General features: G+C 44.5%; 1 protein-coding gene and 1 non-coding gene across 3 annotated transcripts in view; both read left to right on the top strand.

The window, feature by feature from the left end:
- Positions 1-24,240, top strand: part of LOC139378929 (lysine-specific demethylase 6B-like) — a 154,745-nt gene that overhangs the window by 46,687 nt on the left and 83,818 nt on the right. The window contains exons 4-5 of one of the 2 annotated variants that reach the window (XM_071121546.1): positions 20,397-20,473; positions 21,629-21,788. The gene's annotated coding sequence lies outside the window, so the exon portion shown is untranslated. The remainder of the gene's footprint in view (positions 1-20,396; positions 20,474-21,628; positions 21,789-24,240) is intronic. The other variant, XM_071121545.1, reaches the window with a different exon arrangement.
- On the top strand, positions 493-547 carry LOC139379667 (U7 small nuclear RNA). Its single transcript, XR_011628409.1, has one exon. It is a non-coding gene; the product is annotated as a U7 small nuclear RNA (small nuclear RNA).

Here is a 24,240-nt window from a genome sequence, read left to right as displayed (position 1 = left end):
GACCCCAGTCCTACCTACCTACCTACAGGTTATGGAAAAGAGCAGAAGCTCTGAGCTATCCGTTCAGACCCCAGTCCTACCTACCTACCTATAGGTTATAGAAAAGAGCAGAAGATCTGAGCTATCCGTTCAGACCCCAGTCCTACCTACCTACCTACAGGTTATGGAAAAGAGCAGAAGCTCTGAGCTATCCGTTCAGACCCCAGTCCTACCTACCTACCTACAGGTTATAGAAAAGAGCAGAAGCTCTGAGCTATCCGTTCAGACCCCAGTCCTACCTACCTACCTACAGGTTATGGAAAAGAGCAGAAGCTCTGAGCTATCCGTTCAGACCCCAGTCCTACCTACCTACCTACAGGTTATAGAAAAGAGCAGAAGCTCTGAGCTATCCGTTCAGACCCCAGTCCTACCTACCTACCTACAGGTTATAGAAAAGAGCAGAAGCTCTGAGCTATCCGTTCAGACCCCAGTCCTACCTACCTACAGGTTATAGAAAGTTTGCTCTTTTAGTATTTCTCCAGTAGGTTTCCTCAATGAGAAAGCCCCCCACTTCTATGTCAAAGATAATAAAACAAAGACACTATAGTAAATACTACTGTAATGTCCCCAGAACACTACAGTAAATACTACAGTAATGTCCCTAGAACACTATAGTAAATACTAGTGATGCACCGATATGACATTTTTGGCAGATATCCAATATTTTCCTTGCCCCCCCCCCCCCCCCAAAAAACGATACCGATAACGAATGTTTGCGATTTTTGCGGCCTTTTAAGCATTCTAGTACAGTTAAATAGTTAACACACACACACATGGAGGCAGCGGTCTAAGGCACTGCATCTCAGTGCAAGAGGAGGCACTACAGTCCCTGGTTCGAATCCAGGCTGTATCACATCCGGCCGTGATTGGGAATCCCATATGGTGGCGCACAATTGGCCCAGCGTTGTCCGGGGTAGGCCATCTATGTAAATAAGAATTTGTTCTTAACTGACTTGCCTACCAGTTAAATAAAGGTTACACACACACACACACACACACACACACACACACACACACCACACTGACCAAAAAGTTATTTTGTTGGCATTTATGTTTGTCCCCATTACCAGTAAAACATAATCAAAACATATTTCTTTCACTTGCTGTGCTGTTTCCTTGTTCATTTGTTTCATTCTCAACCAGGATTTCTATGGAACGCCGTTTGGGTCTTTTCATGTCAAATAACCTTGTTGACCAATCAGGACCTGACTGCACATCACATAGTAATTTAATGTGTTCATAAATTTTTTACGTTGTTATTAGACATTGATGGCACTATCACTCGTATTCCATATGTCACAACGATTCATCGATACGTATGCTATGATGCTGGTAAAGTTGTCTCGCGCACCTACAATGCTGGACAAAAATAGCTAGCTAGCTAATGGATGCAAACAATGTTCTTCCTGAAAAACATAGCAAAACGACATCATCTGTTTCAGTAGCTATTGTTAGCTAGCTAACTATATAGCTAGGTGTCATCATCTAAAATAACCATAATTTATAAGACAGTTCTTATTTGATAAATGCTGGTTGGACCCATCTATGTGAAGCTAGCCACAATAAGGATTAGCCGCAATAGCAGACTTTAGCCTTCAAAATAAAAGTATGTCATTTACAGTGATGCAAATGAATACAAATAGTAGAATTATGCCATAATTTAAAAGATCATGGTAAATGAGGTTGGAATGTTGTTATATAAAAACAAAATACAATAATTTGTTAATTTTACAAAAATCTGTTGAAATCACACGATGTGTTTTGAATATAACCTTTCTGGTTATATCCTTTTTCGGCAAGACAGACCTTCCAAAGGTGGGGGAGTGGCAATCTTTACCAAGGATCACCTTCAGTGCTCGGTTGTTTCCACCAAGTCTGTCCCCAAACAAATTGATTTGTTAGTTTTAAGTATTATCATCCTCCATCAGCACCGGCCTGTACCCTACCTCCCCTGAGCTCTCTCCTGGCCCCTTACACCAAGTCTAAATTTGTCCTGCTACGTGACCTGAACTGGGACATGCTTAAACCACCTGGCCAAGTCCTAAAGCAATGGGACTCCCTAAATCTTTCTCAGATTATTACCAATCCCACAAGGTATGACTCCAAACACCCAGAAAAGGCTACTCTTCTTGATGTTATCCTCACAAATAATCCTGATAGGTATCAGTCTGGTGTTTTCTGTAATGACCAGAGTGATCACTGTTTTACAGATTGTGTTCGTAATGGCTGCTCAGTGAAACAACCTGTCCTGATTTGTCATAGACGCTTGCTAAAAAACTTTAATGAGCAAGCCTTCCTTCATGAACTGGCCTCTGTAAAATGGTATAGAATCCGCTTGATCCCCTCTGTCGAAGACGCTTGGACTTTCTTTTTTGATATTTTCAGTGGTATTGTTAACAAACACGCCCCCATAAAGAAAATGATAATTAAAAACAGGTTCAGCCCCTGGTTTGACCGTGATCTTGAAGAGTTACTCCACCTCAAGAATTGCATTTGGCGAAAGGCTCCTCACACGCATACTCAGGCTGACTGGCTCTCGTTCAGGCAAATGAGAAATAAGTGCACTCAGGCTATCCGGAAGGCCAAAGTTAGTTACTTTAAGGAGCAGTTCTCTCTCTGTGGCTCTAACCCCAAGAAGTTCTGGAAAACGGTTAAAGACCTGGAGAATAAACCCTCCGACTCACAGCTGCCCATGTCCCTTAACGTTGATGATGTGCTTGTAACTGACAAGAAGAACAAGGCTGAGCTGTTTAATCACCACTTCATTAAGTCAGGATTCCTATTTGACTCAGCCATGCCTCCTTGCCTGTCCAACATTTCCTCATCTCCCACCCCTTCTAATGCCACTATCTCCGATGCTTCTCCATCTTTTTCCCCTGCCCCGCTACAAAGTTTCTCCCCGAAGGCAGGCACTGAGTCTGAGGTGCTAAAGGAGCTCCTAAAACTTGACCTCAAAAAAACATCTAGGTCAGATGGTTTAGAGCCTTTCTTCTTTAAGGTTGCTGCACCTATCATCGCCAAGCCTATCCCCAACCTTTTTAACCTGTCTCTCCTTTCTGGGGAGGTCCCCATTGCTTGGAAGGCAGCCCGGTTCGTCCATTATTTAAAGTGGGAAATCAAGCTGATCCTAACTGTTATAGGCCTATTTCTATTTTGCCCTGTTTATCAAAAGTGTTGGAAACACTTGTCAATAATCAACTGACTGGCTTTCTTGATGTCTTTAGCATTCTCTCTGGTATGCAATCTGGTTTCCGCTCAGGTCATGGATGTGTCACTGCAACCTTAAAGGTCTTCAATGATGTCATCATTGCCCTTGATTCTAAGCAATGTTGTGCTGCTATTTTTATTGACTTGGCCAAAGCTTTTGATACGGTAGAACATTCCATTCTTGTGGGCCGGCTAAGGAGTATTTGTATCTCTGAGTGGCCTTGGCCTGGTTTGCTAACTACGTCTCTCAAAGAGTGCAGTGTATAAAGTCAGAAAATCTGCTGTCTCAGCCACTGCCTTGGGGAGTACCCCAAGGCTCAATCCTAGGCCCCATGCTCTTCTCAATTTACATCAACAACATAGCTCTGGCAGTAGGAAGCTCTCCAGCTCTCATCCATTTATATGCAGATCATACAGTCTTATACTCAACTGGCCCCTCCCCGGATTTTGTGTTAAATGCTCTACAACAAAGCTTTCTTGGTGTCCAACAAGCTTTCTCTACCATTAACCTTGTTCTGAACACCTCCAAAACGAAGGTAATGTGGTTTGGTAAGAAGAATGCCCCTCTCCCCACAGGTGTGATTACTGCCTCTGAGGGTTTAGAGTTTAAGGTAGTCACCTCATACAAATACTTGGGAGTATGGCTAGATGGTACACTGTCCTTCTCTCAGCACATATCAAAGCTGCAGGCTAAAGTTAAATCTAGACTTGGTTTCATCTATCGTAATCACTCCTCTTTCACCCCAGCTACCAAACTAACCCTGATTTAGATGACCATCCTACACATGCTAGATTATGGAGACATAATTTATAGATCAGCAGGTAAGGGTGCTCTCGAGCAGCTAGATGTTCTTTACCATTCGGCCATCAGATTTGCCACCAATGCTCCTTATAAGACACATCACTGCACTCTATACTCCTCTGTAAACTGGTCGCAAAACCCACTGGTTGATGTTTATTTATAAAACCCTCTTAGGCCTCAATCCCCTATCTGAGATATCTACTGCAGCCCTCATCCTCCACATACAACACCCATTTATTTATTTTTTTGAACCTTTATTTAACTAGGCAAGTCAGTTAAGAACAAATTCTTATTTTCAATGACGGCCTAGGAACAGTGGGTTAACTGCCTGTTCAGGGGCAGAACGACAGATTTGTACCTTGTCAGTTTAGGGACAGTCCCGCGATAAGAGCTTCAACGCTAATATTTGTGTAAACTCTTCACAGTTGTGTTCTGTGGGTGTTTAACATTATCTAGTCTAAATATGGCACGACTCCACCAATTGTACCCTTCTGCATCACTTTCAAAGAGGTAGTTTTATTTTGAAGGCAAACCACAAATTCAAACATTGTGCCTAATCCTTATTGTGGCTAGCTTCACAACACATAACCCAGTCCGGTTGAGCCTCACTAGCCAGATGCAGCTAGCTAGTTGCTTATAACATAAGCTAGCTAGGTGCTTATAACATTATCTTTGGGCAACAGGGTTAAGTAGCTGGCTAGCGATTTATTTTCATGAACTGCAGTTCAATTTCATTAGGAAAACAACAAGTGGCTACCTAGCTAATACTTACAAGTATTCCTAAATCATTGCTAAGAATAGGGAAAATGACTGCAGTTTCTACTGGTCATTGTTTTCAGGCTGGTTGTATTGGTGCTATCTAGGTTCTGTACAAAGATAAAGCTAGCTAGCTACTCCAGAAGTTGCGGTCGAACAAATAATGCTTTATTACCAACGCGGTATTGTAAACACATCGTTTGTGGCCGGTGTTTGCTTGTTTGCAGTATTTTTTGTTCAGCTTCGACAGTGCTACTGACAGTAGTGGTGGCGCTTGGCTTGCACGTGCAAATTCAGAACACACAACATTCTATAATAGAACTGTGTTATTTGACGTGTCAAATGAAAAGCTTATTTAACGTGTCAAATAGTGTTATTTGACATGTATCTTTTTTGACTCGCAAAGACCCAAACAGCGTTCCCTAGTATGCATGTCGTGACGCTAATAGCAGTGACGCTATTACTGTGTAACTCCGGTAGGGCAACATCTGAACAATAGCTCACTTGGTAACGTTAGTGTGTACCGGTGCTCGACCAGTCGCGAAAGCCAACATCACCCACGACAGAGAACGGTTGATTGTCAAGGGCAATGAATTCCATTATCTTGGCGTTAATGGATTTTGCCTTTGAGTTGTCTCGCTGATATGTTCTTACACTTTCAAATGACTGCTCGACTTGTTGACTCCTCGATCCACACAGCAGACATTCTGTGGGCCAGGTTAGGAATGCTGTGTTGCACGTGTAGCTTAACATTTTACGTGGCGTCATTACGTCCTGTACCTACATTATATAGGTATGCACGTCATCTACCTACGTTATATAGGTATGCACGTCATCTACCTACGTTATATAGGTATGCACGTCATCTACCTACGTTATATAGGTATGCACGTCATCTACCTACGTTATATAGGTATGCACGTCATCTACCTACGTTATATAGGTATGCACGTCATCTACCTACGTTATATAGGTATGCACGTCATCTACCTACGTTATATACGTATGCACGTCATCTACCTACGTTATATAGGTATGCACGTCATCTACCTACGTTATATAGGTATGCACGTCATCTACCTACGTTATATAGGTATGCACGTCATCTACCTACGTTATATAGGTATGCACGTCATCTACCTACGTTATATAGGTATGCACGTTAGCTTTGACTTTGGTTTTTCACATCGCTGTTAAACTAGACATCGGCCATTACCGATGTTGCCATTTTTAAATATCGTCCGATTCCGATATGTTCACCGATATATCATGCATCCCTAGTAAATACTACAGTAATGTCCCCACAACACTATAATGGATACTACAGTAATGTCCCCAAAACACTACAGTAATTACTACAGTAATGTCCCCAAAACACTACAGTAAATACTGCAGTAATGTCCCCAAAACACTACAGTAAATACTGCAGTAATGTCCCCAAAACACTACAGTAAATACTACAGTAATGTCCCCAAAACACTACAGTAAATACTGCAGTAATGTCCCCAAAACACTACAGTAATTACTACAGTAATGTACCCAGAACCCTATAGTAAATCCTACAGTAATATCCCCAGAAAACTATAGGTAATACTACAGTAATGTCCCCAGAACATTACAGTAAATACTACAGTAATGTCCCCAAAACACTATAGTAAATACTACAGTACACTACAGTGCGCTAAAACAAAATAGTAAATACTTAAGCAATAATATCTGAGGAGGTGTGGTACATGGCCAATATACCACAGCTAAGGGCTGTTCTTAAGCGCGACGCAACGTGGAATGCCTGGATACAGCCCTTAGCCGTGTTATAGTGGCCATACACCACAAATCCCAGAAGTGCCTTCTTGCTATTATAAACCGGTCACCAACGTAATTAGAACAGTAAAAAATGTGTTTTTGTCATACCCGTGGTACAAGGTCTGATATACCACATCTTTCAGCCAATCAGCATTCAGGGCTCAAACCACCCGGTTTATAATATAGTATATACTACTCTTTTTTGTAAGTACTACCTTATACTACAAAGTGAATACTACAGTAAAGTCAGCAAAAACACTACAGTGAATACTAGAGTATTCCTACCATAGTATACACTATACTATTTTTTAGTTTGGGCTCTGACTCTCTGTCCTGTGTAATGTGAGTGTGTGCATGCATGTGCGCTGTTCATTATGCATCTGTGGGGATGGTGGTTTGGGTTTTGGTATACGCACAAGTGTGTGTGTTTGTGTGCTCTCTCTTGTACCGTGTGTAGAGTCGCTTTCATTGCGAAGAGCCAGAGCTTTCAGTTAGATCTCATCTCTCCCTTCACAGAGCAACAGACCCCTTCCACCACACAGGAGGGCTTTGAATGACAGCATTGGACTAACCTTGACACACACACACACACAGTTAACCACTGACGACACTAACAGAGATATCCAGATGCAAACCCTACACAATGTGTCGGGCTATCACACACACACACACACACACACACACACACACACACACGTCAGCATCCCAGAGCCTTCCTTGGTCGTAGCAGCAGGTCAGGTGCCAGAGGTGAGAGGTCAGGGGGAGTGGTCATCAGATGAAAGCCCCGGGTCACAGAGGTGGCTCTGCCAGAGGGTTAAAGGCCAGGACAGGCGGTCATGCCTCTGCATGTGCCCTAAGAAAGGTGTCCTAGCAGCCAGGCCTAGTGGGGGAGGGGACGCTGAGTAAATATGTAAATAGCTGCATTCACGTGGTGCAGAGACACACACAGGAGATGTCTACAAAAGAAAAGCCCAATCCAGACAGTACTTTTTAAGGGAGTTTGGATCTTTTAGTGTATGTGACAAAATACTTTGTATGTGCTATAGCAGTGTCGTGGCGAGTGGAGTGACCTATGCCATTGTGTGCTAGAATTTAGCTAAGGTCGACTTAAATAAGCTTGACAAAATCCTGAACAAATCCAGTGACACCATTGGCTGCAGCCTGGAATCACTGCAGGACATGTTCATAAAAAGGCTGCAAGTAAATACCCCACATGATCATGGACAATGACACACACCCACTCCACATCACTCTGATGACACACACCCACTCCACAGCACTCTGATGACACACACCCACTCCACAGCACTCTGATGACACACACCCACTCCACAGCACTATGATGACCCACACCCACTCCACAGCACTCTGATGACCCACACCCACTCCACAGCACTCTGATGACACACACCCACTCCACAGCACTCTGATGACACACACCCACTCCACAGCACTCTGATGACCCACACCCACTCCACAGCACTCTGATGACACACATCCACTCCACAGCACTCTGATGACCCACACCCACTCCACAGCACTCTGATGACACCCACCCACTCCACAGCACTATGATGACACACATCCACTCCACAGCACTCTGATGACCCACACCCACTCCACAGCACTCTGATGACACCCACCCACTCCACAGCACTCTGATGACACACACCCACTCCACAGCACTCTGAGGACCCACATCCACTCCACAGCACTCTGATGACACCCACCCACTCCACAGCACTCTGATGACACACACCCACTCCACAGCACTCTGATGACCCACACCCACTCCACAGCACTCTGATGACACACACCCACTCCACAGAACTCTGATGACACACACCCACTCCACAGCACTCTGATGACCCACACCCACTCCACAGCACTCTGATGACACACCCACTCCACAGCACTCTGATGACACACACCCACTCCACAGCACTCTGATGACCCACACCCACTCCACAGCACTCTGATGACCCACACCCACTCCACAGCACTCTGATGACATACACCCACTCCACAGCACTCTGATGACACACACCCACTCCACAGCACTCTGATGACCCACACCCACTCCACAGCACTCTGATGACCCACACCCACTCCACAGAACTCTGATGACACACACCCACTCCACAGCACTCTGATGACCCACACCCACTCCACAGCACTCTGATGACACACACCCACTCCACAGCACTCTGATGACCCACACCCACTCCACAGCACTCTGATGACATACACCCACTCCACAGCACTCTGATGACACACACCCACTCCACAGCACTCTGATGACCCACACCCACTCCACAGCACTCTGATGACCCACACCCACTCCACAGCACTCTGATGACACACACCCACTCCACAGCACTCTGATGACCCACCCCCACTCCACAGCACTCTGATGGCACACACCCACTCCACAGCACTCTGAGGACCCACATCCACTCCCCAGCACTCTGATGACACCCACCCACTCCACAGCACTCTGATGGCTCACACTTACTCCACATCACTCTGGTGACACATACCCACTCCACAGCACTCTGATGACCCACACCCACTCCACAGCACTCTGATGACATACACCCACTCCACAGCACTCTGATGACACACACCCACTCCACAGCACTCTGATGACACACACCCACTCCACAGCACTCTGGTAACCCACACCCACTCCACAGCACTCTGATGACCCACTCCACAGCACTCTGATGACACACACCCACTCCACAGCACTCTGATGACACACACCCACTCCACAGCACTCTATAATTCAACACAGGAGCAGCTTCAGTAGCAGGTCCATCCTGCCCAGATGTTCCACAGAGAGGTTTAGACGGTCATTTCTACTGACAGGCAGGAGGCTTTTTATTGCATGTAATTGATTAACTGTTTATAAGGTCTTTCTATAGGAAAATTTACATAAGTATTCAGACCCTTTAATCAGTACTTTGTTGAAGCACGTTTGGCAGTGATTACAGCCTCGAGTCGTCTTGGGTATTACTCTACAAGCTTGGCACATCTGTATTTGGATAGTTTCTCCCATTCTTCTCTGCAGATCCTCTCAAGTTCTGTCAGGATGGATGGGGAGCGTCGCTGCACAGCTATTTTCAGGTCTGTCCAGAGATGTTCGATCGGGTTCAAGTCCGGGCTCTGGATGGGCCACCCAAGAACATTCAGAGACTTGTCCCGAAGCCACTCCTGCGTTGTCTTAGCTGTGTGCTTAGGGTTGTTGTCCTGTTGGAAGGTGAACCTTCGCCCCAAACTGAGGTCCTGAGAGCTCTGGAGCAGGTTTTCATCAAGGATCTTTCTTTGCTCTATTCATCATTCCCTCAATACTGACTTGTCTCCCAGTCCCTGCCGCTGAAAAACATCCCCACAGCATGATGCTGTCACCACCATGCTTCACCGTAGGGATCGTGCCAGGTTTCCTTCAGACGTGACGCTTGGCATTCAGGCCACAGAGTTCAATCCAGAGAATCTTGTTTCTCATGGTCTGAGAGTCCTTTAGGTGCTGTCATGTGCCTTTTACTGAGGAGTGGCTTCCATCCAGGCCACTCTACCAAATAGGCCTGATTGGTGGATTGCTGCAGAGATGGTTCTCCTAGGGAGGCAGGTAGCCTATTGGTTAGAGCCAAAAGGTTACTGGATCGAATCCCCAAACTGACAATGTAAAAATCTGTCGTTCTGCCCCTGAGCAAGGCAATTGACCCTCTGTTCCCCGTAGGCCATCATTGTAAATAAGGATTAGTAGTTAAATAAAGGATTTAAAAAATATATATTCTCCCTTCTCCACAGAGGAACTCTGGAGCTCTGTCAGAGTGACCATTGTGTTCTTGTTCACCTCCCTGATCAAGACACTTCTCCCCCGATTGCTCAGTTTGGTCGGGCTGCCAGCTCTAGGAAGAGTCTTAAGAGTGATGGAGGACTCTGTGTTCTTGGGGACCTTCAACGCTGCAGCAAATTTTGGGTACCCTTCCCCAGATCTGTGCCTCGACACAGTCCCGTCTCAGAGCTCTATGGACAATCCTTTCTACCTCATGGCTTGGTTTTTGCTCTGACATGCACTGTCAACTGTGGGACATTCTTGTAGTAATAAACTCAGCAAAAAAAAGAAACGTCCTCTCACTGTCAACTGCGTTTATTTTCAGCAAACTTAACATGTGTAAATATTTGTATGAACATAACAAGATTCAACAACTGACACATAAACTGAACAAGTTCCAGAGACATGTGACTAACACAAATTGAATAATGCGTCCCTGAACAAAGGGTGGGTCAAAATCAAAAGTAACAGTCAGTATCTGGTGTGGCCACCAGCTGCATTAAGTACTGCAGTGCATCTCCTCATGGACTGCACCAGATTTGCCCGTTCTTACTGTGATATGTTACCCAACTCTTCCAGCAAGGCACCTGCAAGTTTCTGGACATTTCTGGGGGGAATGGCCCAAGCGCTCACCCTCCGATCCAACAGGTCCCAGACGTGCTCAATGGGATTGAGATCCAGGCTCTTCGCTGGCCATGGCAGAACACTGACATTCCTGTCTTGCAGGAAATCAAGCACAGAACGAGCAACATGGCTGATGGCATTGTCATCCTGGAGGGTCATGTCAGGATGAGCCTGCAGGAAGGGTACCACATGAGGGAGGAGGACGCACAGCATTGAGATTGACTGCAATGACAACAAGCTCAGTCCGACGATGCTGTGACAACCCTGCTCCAGAGTACATGCCTCAGTGTGACGCTTATTCCTTCGAAGGTAAACGCCAATCCGACCATCACCCCTGGTGAGACAAAACTGCGACTCGTCAGTGAAGAGCACTTTTTCCCAGTCCTGTCTGGTCCACCTGTTGCTGGTGATGTCTGGTGAGGACCTGCCTTAGAACAGGCCTACAAGCCCTCAGTCCAGTCTCTCTTAGCCTATTGCAGACAGTCTGAGCACTGATGGAGGGATTGTGCATTCCTGGTGTAACTCGGGCAGTTGTTGTTGCCATCCTGTACCTGGTGCAGGTGTGATGTTCGGATATACCGATCCTGTGCAGGTGTTGTTATACATGGTCTGCCACTGAAAGGACGATCAGCTGTCCGTCCTGCCTCCCTGTAGCGCTGTCTTAGGCGTATCACAGTACGGACATTGCAATTTATTGCCCTGGCCACATCTGCAGTCCTCATGCCTCCTTGCAGCATGCCTAAGGCACGTTCCCGCAGTGAAGTTTTTCAGAGTCAGTAGAAAGGCCTCTTTAGTGTCCTAATTTTTCATAACTGTGACCTTAATAACCTACCGTCTGTAAGCTGTTAGTGTCTTAACCACCGTTCCACAGGTGCATGTTCATTAATTGTTTATGGTTCATTGAACAAGCATGGGAAACAGTGTTTAAACCATTTACAATGAAGATTTGTGAAGTTATTTAGATTTTTTCGAATTATCTTTGAAAGACAGGGTCCTGAAAAGGGGACGTTTCTTTTTTTGCTGAGTTTAGTGGTTATGTTCTCGATGTGCACACACATACACTCACTCACACAAACACACACACACACACTTTGTATGTGAGAGTGTGAGCCCCCATTCCTCTGTCTCACATATACTTTCCTCATTGATTAGTTCAGCTTCTAAACGTGGGAATAGTTAGAAGTTCACAGTCTCACTCACATCGTCCTACAGCACCCCGAACACCCCTGTGGAATAGAGAGAGAGAGGGAGAGAGAAGACGTGAGTAGAGGGAGGATAGGTGGAGAGAGAGCGGAGGTAGAGAGAGCGGGAGGAAGGGTGAGAAAGTGAAAACTAATTAAAGTTTAGTTTTAATTGCGAGTTCTGCTGGTTGCTGGTGGGAATTCTCTGATTCCAAGAGGGATAACCTTCCCAGGTGTGTGGGAGAATTAGAGAGGGGAGGCGGGGGAGAGACGTCAAACTAGGTCTCCATGCTCCATATGGTTTCTTTCTTCCTCCCTCTGTCTCCCTCCCTCTCAGCTTCTCTCTCTCTCCCTCCCTTTCTATTCCCAGGTTAAACAAGGCAACGGTGTGATTCAGAGGGTGTTGAGACTTGTGGTTGGGTGGCTGTTTGTTTGTTGGGCTTTGTGTGCATGCAAGTGTGCTCCAACTGCTGCACAGTGCACACCCAATAGGCCTGGCCACATCAGGGGTGTGTACGTACAGATTTGTATGTGTGTGTGTTGTATGTGTGTATGGTACTGTATGTGTGTGTTTAGTGTGATGGTACAGTGCCTTAAAGTATTCACACCCATTGACTTTTTCCACAATTTGTTACAGCCTGAATTTTAAAAGGATTCAATTTAGATTTTTTTGTCACAGGCCTACACACGATGCACCATAAGGTCAAAGTGGAATTAGATCTTTTGAAATTAAATTAATACAAAAGCTGAAATGTCTTGTGTCAATAAGTAGTCAACCCCTTTGTTATGACAAGGCTAAATAAGTTCAGGAGTAAAAATTTGCTTAACAAATCACATAATAAGTTGCATGGACTCACTGTGCAATAATAGTGTTTAACATGATATTTGAATGTCTACCTCATCTCTGTACCCCACACATACAATTATCTTTAAAGTCCCTCAGTCGAGCAGTGAATTTCAAACACAGATTCAACCACAAAGACCAGGGAGCTTTTACAGTCCTTCTCAAAGAATGGCTGGCACCTATTGGTAGATGGGTAAAAAATACATGTATAAGACATTGAATATCCCGTTGCGCATGGTGAAGTTATTAATTACACTTTGGATGGTGTATCAATACACCCAATCACTGCAAAGATAAAGGTGTCCTTCCTAATTCAGTTGCCGGAGAAGAAGGAAACCGCTCGGAGATTTCACTATGAGGCCAATGGTGACTATAAAACAGTTTAACGGCTGTGATAGGAGAAAACTGAGGATGAATCAACAACATTGTAGTTATTCCACAATACTAACCTAATTGATAAAGTGAAAAGGAAGCCTGTACAGAATATAAAATATTCCAAAACATGCATTCTGTATGCAACAAGGAACTAAAGTAATACTGCAAAGAATGTGGCAAAGTAATTCACTTTTTTGTCCTGAATACTTTTTTTATTCGATTTTTTATTTAACCAGGTAGGCCAGTTGAGAACAAGTTTTCATTTACAACTGCGACCTGGCCAAGATAAAGCAAAACAGTGCGACAAAAACAACAACACAGAGTTGGGATAAACAAATGTACAGTCAGTAACACAATAGAAAAATCTGTATACAGTGTGTGCAAATGAAGTAAGGAGTTAAGGCAATAAATTGGCCAATAGTGGCGAAGTAATTACAATTTAGCAATTTACACTGGGGTGATATATGTGCAGATGAGGATGTGCAAGTAGAAATACTGGTGTGCAAAAGAGCAGAAAAAAACAAGATGATGTAGGTAGTTGGTTGGATGGGCTATTTACAGATGGGCTGTGTACAGCTGTAGCGATCGGTAAGCTGCTCTGACAGCTGACGCTTAAAGTTAGGAAGATATAAGTCTCAAACTTCAGTGATTTTTGCAATTCGCTCCAGTCATTGGCAGTAGAGAACAGGAAGGAAATGCAGCCAAAGGTTGGAATTGGCTTTGGGGCTGACCAGTGAGATATATCTGCTGGAGCGCGGGCTACGGGTGGGTGTTGCTATGGTGACCCGTGAGCTGAGATAAGGTGGAGCTTTACCTAGCAAAGACTTATAGATGACCTGGAGCCAGTGGGTTTGGCGACAAATATGTAGCGAGGACCAGCCAACGAGAGCATACAGGTCTCAGTGGTGGGTAGTATATGGGGCTTTGGTGACAAAACGGCTGGCACTGTGATAGACTACATCCAGTTTACTGATTAGGGTGTTGGAGGCTATTTTGTAAATGACATCGTCGAAGTCAAGGATCGGTAGGATAGTCAGTTTTACGAGGGTATGTTTGGTGGCATGAGTGAAGGAGGCTTTGTTGCGAAATAGGAAGCAGATTCTAGATTTAATTTTGGATTGGAGATGCTTAATTTGAGTCTGGAAGGAGAGTTTACAGTCTAGCCAGACACCTAGGTATTTATAGTTGTCCACATATTTTAAAACTTCTTGCTCCTACTTGAGACGCAGATGTCTCAAGTAGACACCTGGAAATGCAAATGCGCTACGCTAAATGCTAAATGTACTCGTTAAAACTCAAACCTTAATCAAAATTCACATGCAGGGTATTGAATTAAAGCTACACTCGTTGTGAACCTAGCCAACAAGTCAGATTTTTAAAATGCTTTTCGGCGAAAGCATGAGAAGCTATTATCTGATAGCATGCAACACCTCAAAATGCCTGAATGCGACGTAAACAAAGACTTTGCTTATCCGGCGCTACACAAAACGCAGAAATAAAATATAAAACATTCATTACCTTTGACAAGCTTCTTTCTTGGCACTCCTATATGCCCCATAAACATCACTATTGGGTCTTTTTTTCGTTTAAATCGGTCCATATATACCCAAAATAGCTTTCTATGGAAGCTGTGTCATTCAGAAAAAAACATTGTTTTTAAACGCTGCGTCATTTTTTAAAATTAAAAAAGTTGACGATAAACTTTCACAAAACACTTCGAAATACTTTTGTAATCCAACTTTAGGTATTAGTAAACGTTTATAATCTATCAAAATGATTACAGGGCGATGTATATTCAATAGCTCCTCGTCTGCAAATCAATGGCTGCCAATGTGCACATTGAAAACATCCTGGTGGAGACCGGAAGAAACGGAATCCAGTTAGTTGGATTTTCCAACAAAAAACTCCATTGAAAATGACGACAATGGCGACATCGTGTGGAATCTGTATGAATTGCATGCAGGTCGATATTAAATTTTGTGCCCTTTTAACAACCCATGAAAGTGACTTATGGAAATTATTTTTAGCTTTCAGAGAGCAGTTTTTCTTGCATTTTTCAATGAAACACACGATCTGTTATAGTCACAGCCGTGATTTAACCAGTTTTAGAAACTTCAGAGTGTTTTCTATCCACACATACTAATCATATGCATATACTATATTCCTGGCATGAGTAGCAGGACGCTGAAAAGTTGCGCGATTTTTAACAGAATGTTCGAAAAAGGAAGGGGTAGACTTAAGAGGTTTAAGTCAGAACCATCCTAGTGATGCTAGTCGGGCGGCGGGTGCGGGCAGCGATTGGTTGAAGAGCATGCATTTAGTTTTACTAGCATTTAAGTGCAGTTGGAGACCATGGAAGGAGTTGTATGGCATTGAAGCTCGTCTGGAGGTTAGTTAACACAGTGTCCAAAGAAGGGCCAGATGTATACAGAATGGTGTCGTCTGTGTAGAGGTGGATCAGAGAATCACCCACACCAAGAGCGACATCATTGATACAGTATATAAAGAGAAAAGAGTCGGCCTGAGAATTTAACCCTGTGGCACCCCCATAGAGACTGCCAGAGGTCGGGACAACAGGCCCTCCGATTTGTCACACTGAACTCTTTCTGAGAAGTAGTTGGTGAACCAGGCGAGAATACAAAGTGTTATGTTTGGGTCAAATCCAATACAACACATTACTGAGTATCACTCTTCATATTTTCACGTATGTTATGGGTATGCTAGTAATCGTTAAGGACTGGGCCGTTTTTCAGGATAAAAAATAAACGGAATGATGCTAAGCACAGGCAAACGCCTAGAGGAAAACCTGGTTCAGTCTGCTTTCTACCAGACACTGGGAGATAAATTCACCTCTCAGCAGGACAAATATACACTGGAGTTGGTTATTTTATGTTTTATTTAACCAGGCAAGTTAGTTAAGAACAAATTCTTATTTACAATGACGGCCTAGGAACAGTCAGTTAACTGCCTTGTTCAGAACGACATATTTTGACCTTGTTAGCTCGGGGATTTAATCTAGCAACCTTTCCGGTTACTGGGCCAATGCTCTAGCCACTAGGCTACCTGCTGCTTACCAGGAATAAAGTGAATGTTCCTAAATGGCTGAGTTACAGCTTTGACTTAAATCTACTTGAAAATCTATGGCAAGACCTGAAAATGTTTGTCTAGCAATGATCAACAACCAATTTGACAGAGCTTGGAGAATTTTGAAAAAGATAATGGGCAAATGTTGCACATTCCAGGTGTGGAAAGCTCTTAAAGATTTACCCAGAAAGACTCACAGCTGTAATCGCTTCCAAAGGTGCTTCTACAACGTATTGACTCGGGGTTGTGAATACTTATGTAAATGAGATATTTCTGTATTTCATTTTCAATAAATCTGCATAAATGTCTAAACTTGTTTCCACTTTGTCATTATGGGGTATTGTGTGTAGATGTGTGAAATAAATTATTTAAGCCATTTGGAATTCATGCGGTAACAACAAAATGTGGAATAAGTCGAGGGGAATGAATACTTTATGGTGGCCCTGTATGAATGTCATGTGTAGTTGAGTGTGTGTGTGGTTTTGCATGTGCGCCTGAATGTGTTTGTAGTTCTATCTGTGTACAATACACTGTATATAGCATATCACTGTACCTGTGCACGTGACATTACAACTTAAAACTCTCCCCGACCCCATGTGTATTTTAGTGTACTGTATTGTTATTCCATAGCATTGTGTACCACAGTGCAGCTACAGCATGCATTACATACTGAGTATAAATGACACTTCTAAAAATACCCTGTGAACCAGTTCACCCCCTCCTTACGCCCTGGGCTGGATAACTCCCTCCCTGCTCGGATCGCTCCACCCTGTCATGAAATGCAAGCTGTTCCTGTTGTACATTCCACATGCTAAAGGAATGAACCAACTCCCCAAAGAAGAGGGGGGACTCCATTTTTTTTCGTCCCAAGGTAGCCCCTTGTATAAACGAGATGATTCCTAGCTAACTCCTATGTGAGGTTAGGTGTGTAGTTTAAAGGAGTTGTGTCATTGTTTCGTTGGGCGTTCCCCAAGACTCTGTCCCGAGGTCCCTTTCATTTAGCTTTGTTGTGTGTATTTGTGTGTCTTGTGTGTGTCTGCACAAGTGCATGCGTTTGTGTGTGTGGCCCCGGGCTGTTGTCAGGCAGATCTGAGTTAGCCCAGCTGGCTCGAGTGTAGGTAGCAACGTACCTCCTGAAGGAAGAAAAGAGGAGGGAACAGAGCACGCGCATTCCTCAACGCACGCTAAACATGGCCACAGGGGAACTGCAAGCACAGCAAGACTTCTCCTCCCTTCCCTCTTTCCTCCCACTCTTAACTCGTATATCTCTCTCTCTCTCTCTTTCTGTCTCTCCCTGTTTCATACTCCTCATCCCCCCTTTCCCTAATACCCCTCTCTCTATCTCTCTCTCTCTCTCTCTGCCTGCTGCCAAACTATAGCAGGGAGATGATCTCGGGAAGAATTCCAGAATGTTGGAATCCAGGGGATTATGCTTAGAAGGAAATCTTGAATGATGGAATATTTAGGATTTAGCAGAAATGTTTTGGCTTTTTGCTGTTTGGCTCTTGTGAGTGTGATGTCATTATTATGACATGACCAACCCCTAATCCCATGCATACACACATAAACACACACAAACACGCTCAGATAAACAGGCGCTTAGCCTAAACAGGAAATGCTGGGGTTCCCGTGTGTTTCTGCAGATGTTCTTTGTTGTGAGCGCATGTATGGATGAGATGGTCAACTACCATATGTACAGGGCCTTCAGAAAGTATGCCACTTGACTGATTCCACATTCTGTTGTTACAGCCTGAATTCTAAATGGATTAAATTGATTTTTTACTTTCACTCATCTACACACACTAGCACGTACGTGAAAACGTGTTTTTAGAAATGTTTGCAAATGTATTGAAAATTAAATATAGAAATGTGAAATGTACATAAGTATTCACACCCCTGAGTCAATACATGTTAGAATCACCTTTGGCAGGGATTACATCTGTGAGTCTTTCTGGGTAAATCTCTAAGAGCTTTGCACACCTGGATTGAACAATATTTGCACATTATTCTTGAAAGAATTATTCAAGTTCTGTCAAATTGGTTGTTGATCTTTGCTAGACAGCCATTTCCAAGTCTTGACATACATTTTCAAGAAGATTTAAGTCAAAACTGTACCTATTCAGGAACATTCAATGTCATCTTGATAAGCAACTCCAGTGTATATTTGGCCTTGTGTTTTAGGTTATTGTCCTGCTGAAAGGTGAATTTGTCTCCCAGTGTCTGTTGGAAAGCAGACTGAACCAGGTTTTCCTCTAGGATTTTGCTTGTTCTTAGCTCTATTCCGTTTCTTTTTATCCAAGAAAAAACTCCCTTGTCCTTGCCTGATGACAAGCATACCCATAACATGATGGAGCCATTGCCATACTGGAAAATATGAAGAGTGGTACTCAGTGATGTGTTGTGTTGGATTTGCTCGAAACATAACTCTTTGTATTCAAGACCAAGTTAAATTCTTTGACAATTTTTATTGCAGTTTTAATTTAGTTCCTTGTTGCAAACAGGATGCATGTTTTGGAATATTTTATATTCTGTATAGACTTCCTTCTTTTGCCTCTGTCATTTAGGTTAGTATTGTGGAGTAACTACAATGTTGTTGATCCATCCTCAATTTTCTCCTATCACAGCCATTAAACTCTGTAACTGTGTTAAAGTCACCATTGGCCTCATGGTGAAATCCCTGAGCGGTTTCCTTCCTCTCCGGTAACTGAGTTAGGAAGGACGTCTGTATTTTCGTAGTGACTGAGTGTATTGATACACCATTCAACATGTAATTAATAACTTCGCCATGCTTAAAGGGATAGTCAATGTATTTTATTTTTATTTTTTACCCATCTACCAATAGGTTCCCTTCTTTACGAGGCACTGGGAAACCTCCCTGGTCTTTGTAGTTGAATCTGTGTTTGAAATCTGTCTTACTGAAAATGGTATGTGTGGGGTACAGAGATGAGGTAGTCATTCAAAAATCATGTCAAACACTATTATTGCACACAGAGTGAGTCCATGCAACTTATTATGTGACTTGTTAAGAACATTTTGACTCCTGCACTTATTTAGCAAAGGGGTTGAATACTTATTGACTCAAGACATTTCAGCTTTTTATTTTTTATTCATTTGTAAAAATAAAAATAAAAAATCTCAAAAAATATTTATACTTTGACATTATGGGGTATTATTTGTAGGCCAGTGACACAAAATCTCCATTGAATCCATGTTAAGTTCAAGCTGTAACACGACAAAATGTGGTTAAAGTCGAGGGGTGTGGATACTTTCTTAAGGCCCTGTAAGGGAGGCTACATGACCGTAGTTTTGCATGGCTATGCTGAGGGAGTACAGGCTTCATGTATAGGCTTCTGCTGTACAACTGAGGCATGATAAGTGACGGTGTGTGTGTGTGTCCTGTGTGTATGTCTGTGTCTCTGCTGGCTAAGTGGAGGGCATAATGGATGTCTCCTGGACGCTCATTAGGTGTGTGTGTGTGTGTGTGTGTGTGTGTGTGTGCGTGCCCGCCGAATAACTATCAGTGGTAAGCAGAGTACTGCTCTTAGAACCGTAGCATTATTAGTCTGGACGGACCAGCCTCACATACCTAGTCACACACACCCACACACACCCTGCCTACAGTTATGTTCTTATGTGCTGGAGGTTAGTAGTGCAACAGGGTGTGTTGCAACGGAACTAAACCCGTTTGTTTACTCATCTAAGTCATGAAACTGACTTTCATACACTTCTCTAGAAGCTACACTTCAGTATGTACACAACATGCTGTACGTCTCTTACCGTCCGATTCTGTCAGTGTGTGTCGTGTGTGCTATTCAAAGCTGTTGTGTGCTTGTGTTACAGGTACAGACGATACCTGGCCCACGCAGGTACACACCCAGGCACAGAACACACGCGGTGGGAGGACGACACTGTGGCAGGTGAGAGGAATAGAGGTGTGTGTGTGTGTGTGTGTGTCCGTCCGTCCGTCCGTCCGTCCCCTAATAGATTAGCACTGCTGTGTCAGTTGGTTGGCTGAGCCAGGAGCTGGAAATGGGCTGAGAGTCCCTTGTTGAAACCAGACATCCCATTGTCCACCCCACACACACACACAGAGGCACAGACACACATTCGCTTAAAGACTCACACGTACTGTACACACACCTGCTGGGTTCCTTGGAGAAAAGCTGAGCTCCATTCTGTCTCTATTCAGGGGAGACGAAGGAGAAGAGTGGGAGGAGGGAACAGAGCATGCGGAGTGGGGGGAGGAGGGAGGGAGTCAGTCACTCAGACAGGTATTCACACAGCTCAAGTCATGCTGGGAGGGAGGGAGGGAGGGATAGAGAGGACAGCTCAGGTCATGCTGGGAGGGAGGGAGGGATAGAGAGGACAGCTCAGGTCATGCTGGGAGGAAGGGAGGGAAGGAGAGGGAGTGATAGAGAGGGAGGGAGGGAAGGAGGGATAGAGAGGGAGGGATAGAGAGGGAGGGGTGGTGAGTGAGGGATAGAGAGGGATGGATGGAGAGAGAGGGGGGATGGTGAGGGAGGGATGGATGGAGAGAGGGAGAGATAGTGAGGGAGGGATAGAGAGGGATGGTGAGGGAGGGATGGATGGAGAGAGGGAGGGATAGAGAGGGGGGATGGTGAAGGAGGGGGGGATAGAGAGGGAGGAAGGGAGGGATGGAGAGGGAGGGAGACAAAGAAAAACAGATGATAAAGTAGGAGGAGGCAGACGGAGAGATGAATAGTGATAGCCAGCTCTGTATTCTCCTGTCACCCCCCCCCCCCCCCCCCCTTCTTGTTCTCCCCCTTTCTTTGTGAACAGATGGGTGGAGGTATCCGATTTGAATGAAAGACGATTGAAAAGGAGGCTATGAAAAGACCACGACCAACAGCCAGCTCCACACACATACACACACCTTCACAATCACTATCACACACTATCACACACTCACTATCACACACTTTTGCTCGAACATGTGTAGCCTACCTGCACTAACACACACATACACATTCAATCTCTCTCTCTCTCTCTCTCTCTCTCTCTCTCTCTCTCTCTCTCTCTCTCTCTCTCTCCCTCCCTCTCTCTTTGTCCAGGTTGCTGTAGTGCTCTGCCTGCTGTTCTCCCACTAGACTGTCTGATGCTGTTGTGATGTATTCCATGTCAACATGACATGCTACAGACATGTTGTGTACTGCACACTCAGCTTTGTGGATCAACCAGCTCTTGAAGAACCGCTGTAACCCCTAAAGTGAAGTGTGTGTGTGTGTGTGTGTGTGTGTGTGTGTGTGTGTGTGTGTGTGTGTGTGTGTGTGTGTGTGTGTGTGTGTGTGTGTGTGTGTGTGTGTGTGTGTGTGTGTGTGTGTGTGTGTGTGTGTGTACCGTATGAGAATGTGTCTGATATTTGGCCCTCTATAGGTTGCTCTCTGGTTCAACAGGCTTTACATTCATCTACCTGTCATCAACAGCATTGTACACAGACACACACACACACACACACACACACACACACTTAAGACTTAGCGATGAGACGTGTTTTGACAGAGAGGCAGATGAATTAGATAAATAAGAGGAAGATAGGTATGAGAGACAGAGAGAAAATGGGGGGGACATTGAAAAGAAGGCCGTTTGTACTGATTGTAAATTCATCACATCTACTATCACTCATGGTAGATAGGTAGTATCTATACAGAGGATGTATTTCTCTCTACCATATGACATGGTGACAGCGAGAATCACAGGGAATGGGATATAGGACATTTCTGGAAAAGAGAGAGAGGGGGAGAGAGAGAATATGAGAGGGAAGGGAGAGAGGTGGAGAGGGAGAGAGAATACTGGAGGGAGGAGAGAGGGAGGGAGAATACTGGATGGAGAGGGAGAGAGAATACCGGAGGGAGAGGGAGAGAGAATACTGGAGGGAGAAGGAGAGAGGGAGAGAGAATACTGGAGGGAGAGAGAATACTGGAGGGAGAAGGAGAGAGGGAGAGAGAATACTGGAGGGAGAAGGAGAGAGGGAGAGAGAATACTGGAGGGAGAGAGAATACTGGAGGGAGAAGGAGAGAGGGAGAGAGAATACTGGAGGGAGAAGGAGAGAGGGAGAGAATACTGGAGGGAGAAGGAGAGAGGGAGAGGGAATACTGGAGGGAGAGAGAATCCTGGAGGGAGAAGGAGAGAGGGAGAGAGAATACTGGAGGGAGAGGGAGAGAGAATACTGGAGGGAGAAGGAGAGAGGGAGAGAGAATACTGGAGGGAGAGGGAGAGAGAATACTGGAGGGAGAAGGAGAGAGGGAGAGAGAATATTGGAGGGAGAAGCAGAGGGAGAGAGCTGGAGAGGGACAGAGAATACTAGAGGGAGAAGGAGAGAGGGAGAAAGGTGTCGTGAGGAATAGCGCTGATACCAGTGCTAATTGAACACAGCTGTAACTCGTTAAACATTAATTGCCAATTAATCAGACTGCCTGCTCCCAGTTGAGTATACCTTTAAAAAAGAACAGAGAGAATGAGGGAATGAAAAAAAGATGGGGGAAAAAAATACAGAAATTGAATTATTTACAGCGTCAAGAGGAAAGCCTGTTTGAGTTTTCTCTCTTTCTCTCTATTTCAGTGGCTCTCTGCTTCCTTCTGTCCATTAATCTAGTTTTTTCTGCCTCTCTTTCTCTCCGCTTCCCTCCTTTCATTCCCGTCTGCAGTCCTTCCTCTCTGTGGAGAGAAGGATCCTATAAAAGAAGAAGTGCTCCAGGGGAAAGGGGGATGAGGAGGAGGAGAGGAAGCTGAAAGAAGGAAGAATGTATAGGATGGGGCATTGACTCACGCTTGAATGTGATTGGGAAGTATGTGTGGTGGGACTGGGCGTGAGCAGGCCTGTGTGTCTGTGCATAGTGCCAGCTGTAGACACCTGTGTGTGTGCGCCTGTAAATTAAATCAAATTGTATTGGTCACATGCACATGGTTAGCAGATGTTAATTGCGAGTGTAGCGAAATGCTTGTGCTTCTAGTTCCGACTATGCAGTAAAATCTAACAAGTAATCCAACAAATTCACAACAACTGCCTTATACACACAAGTGTAAAGGAATGAATAAGAATATGTACATATAAATATATGGATGAGCGATGGCGTGCAGCATAGACAAGATGCAGTAGATGGTGTAGAATACAGTATATACATATATGAGATGAGTCATGTAGGATATGTAAACATTATTAAAGGGGCGTTATTTAAAGTGACTAGTGAACCTTTAAGTGGCCAGAGATTTGAGTCTGTATGTTGGCATCCGCCTCTCTATGTTAGTGATGGCTGTTTAACAGTCTGATGGCCTTGAGATAGAAGCTGTTTTTCAGTCTCTCGGTCCCTGCTTTGATGCACCTGTACTGACCTCGCCTTCTGGATGATAGCGGGGTGAACAGGCAGTGGCTCGGGTGGTTGTTGTCCTTGATGATCTTTATGGCCTTCCTGTGACATCGGGTGGTGTAGGTGTCCTGGAGGGCAGGTAGTTTGCCCCCGGTGATGCATTGTGCAGACCGCACTACCCTCTGGAGAGCCTTGCGGTTTAGGGCGGAGCAGTTGCCGTACCAGGCAGAGACACAGCCCGACAGGATGCTCTCGATTGTGCATCTGTAAAAGTTTGTGAGTGTTTTAGGTGACAAGCCAAATTTCTTCAGCCTCCTGAGATTGAAGAGGCGCTGTTGCGCCTTCATCACCACACTGTC

The sequence above is a fragment of the Oncorhynchus clarkii genome, chromosome 21 (assembly GCF_045791955.1).
Source record: "Oncorhynchus clarkii lewisi isolate Uvic-CL-2024 chromosome 21, UVic_Ocla_1.0, whole genome shotgun sequence".
NCBI lineage: Eukaryota > Metazoa > Chordata > Actinopteri > Salmoniformes > Salmonidae > Oncorhynchus > Oncorhynchus clarkii.
The sequence above is the reverse complement of the archived record's forward strand: the minus strand, read 5'-3'. Positions and strand labels throughout refer to the sequence as shown.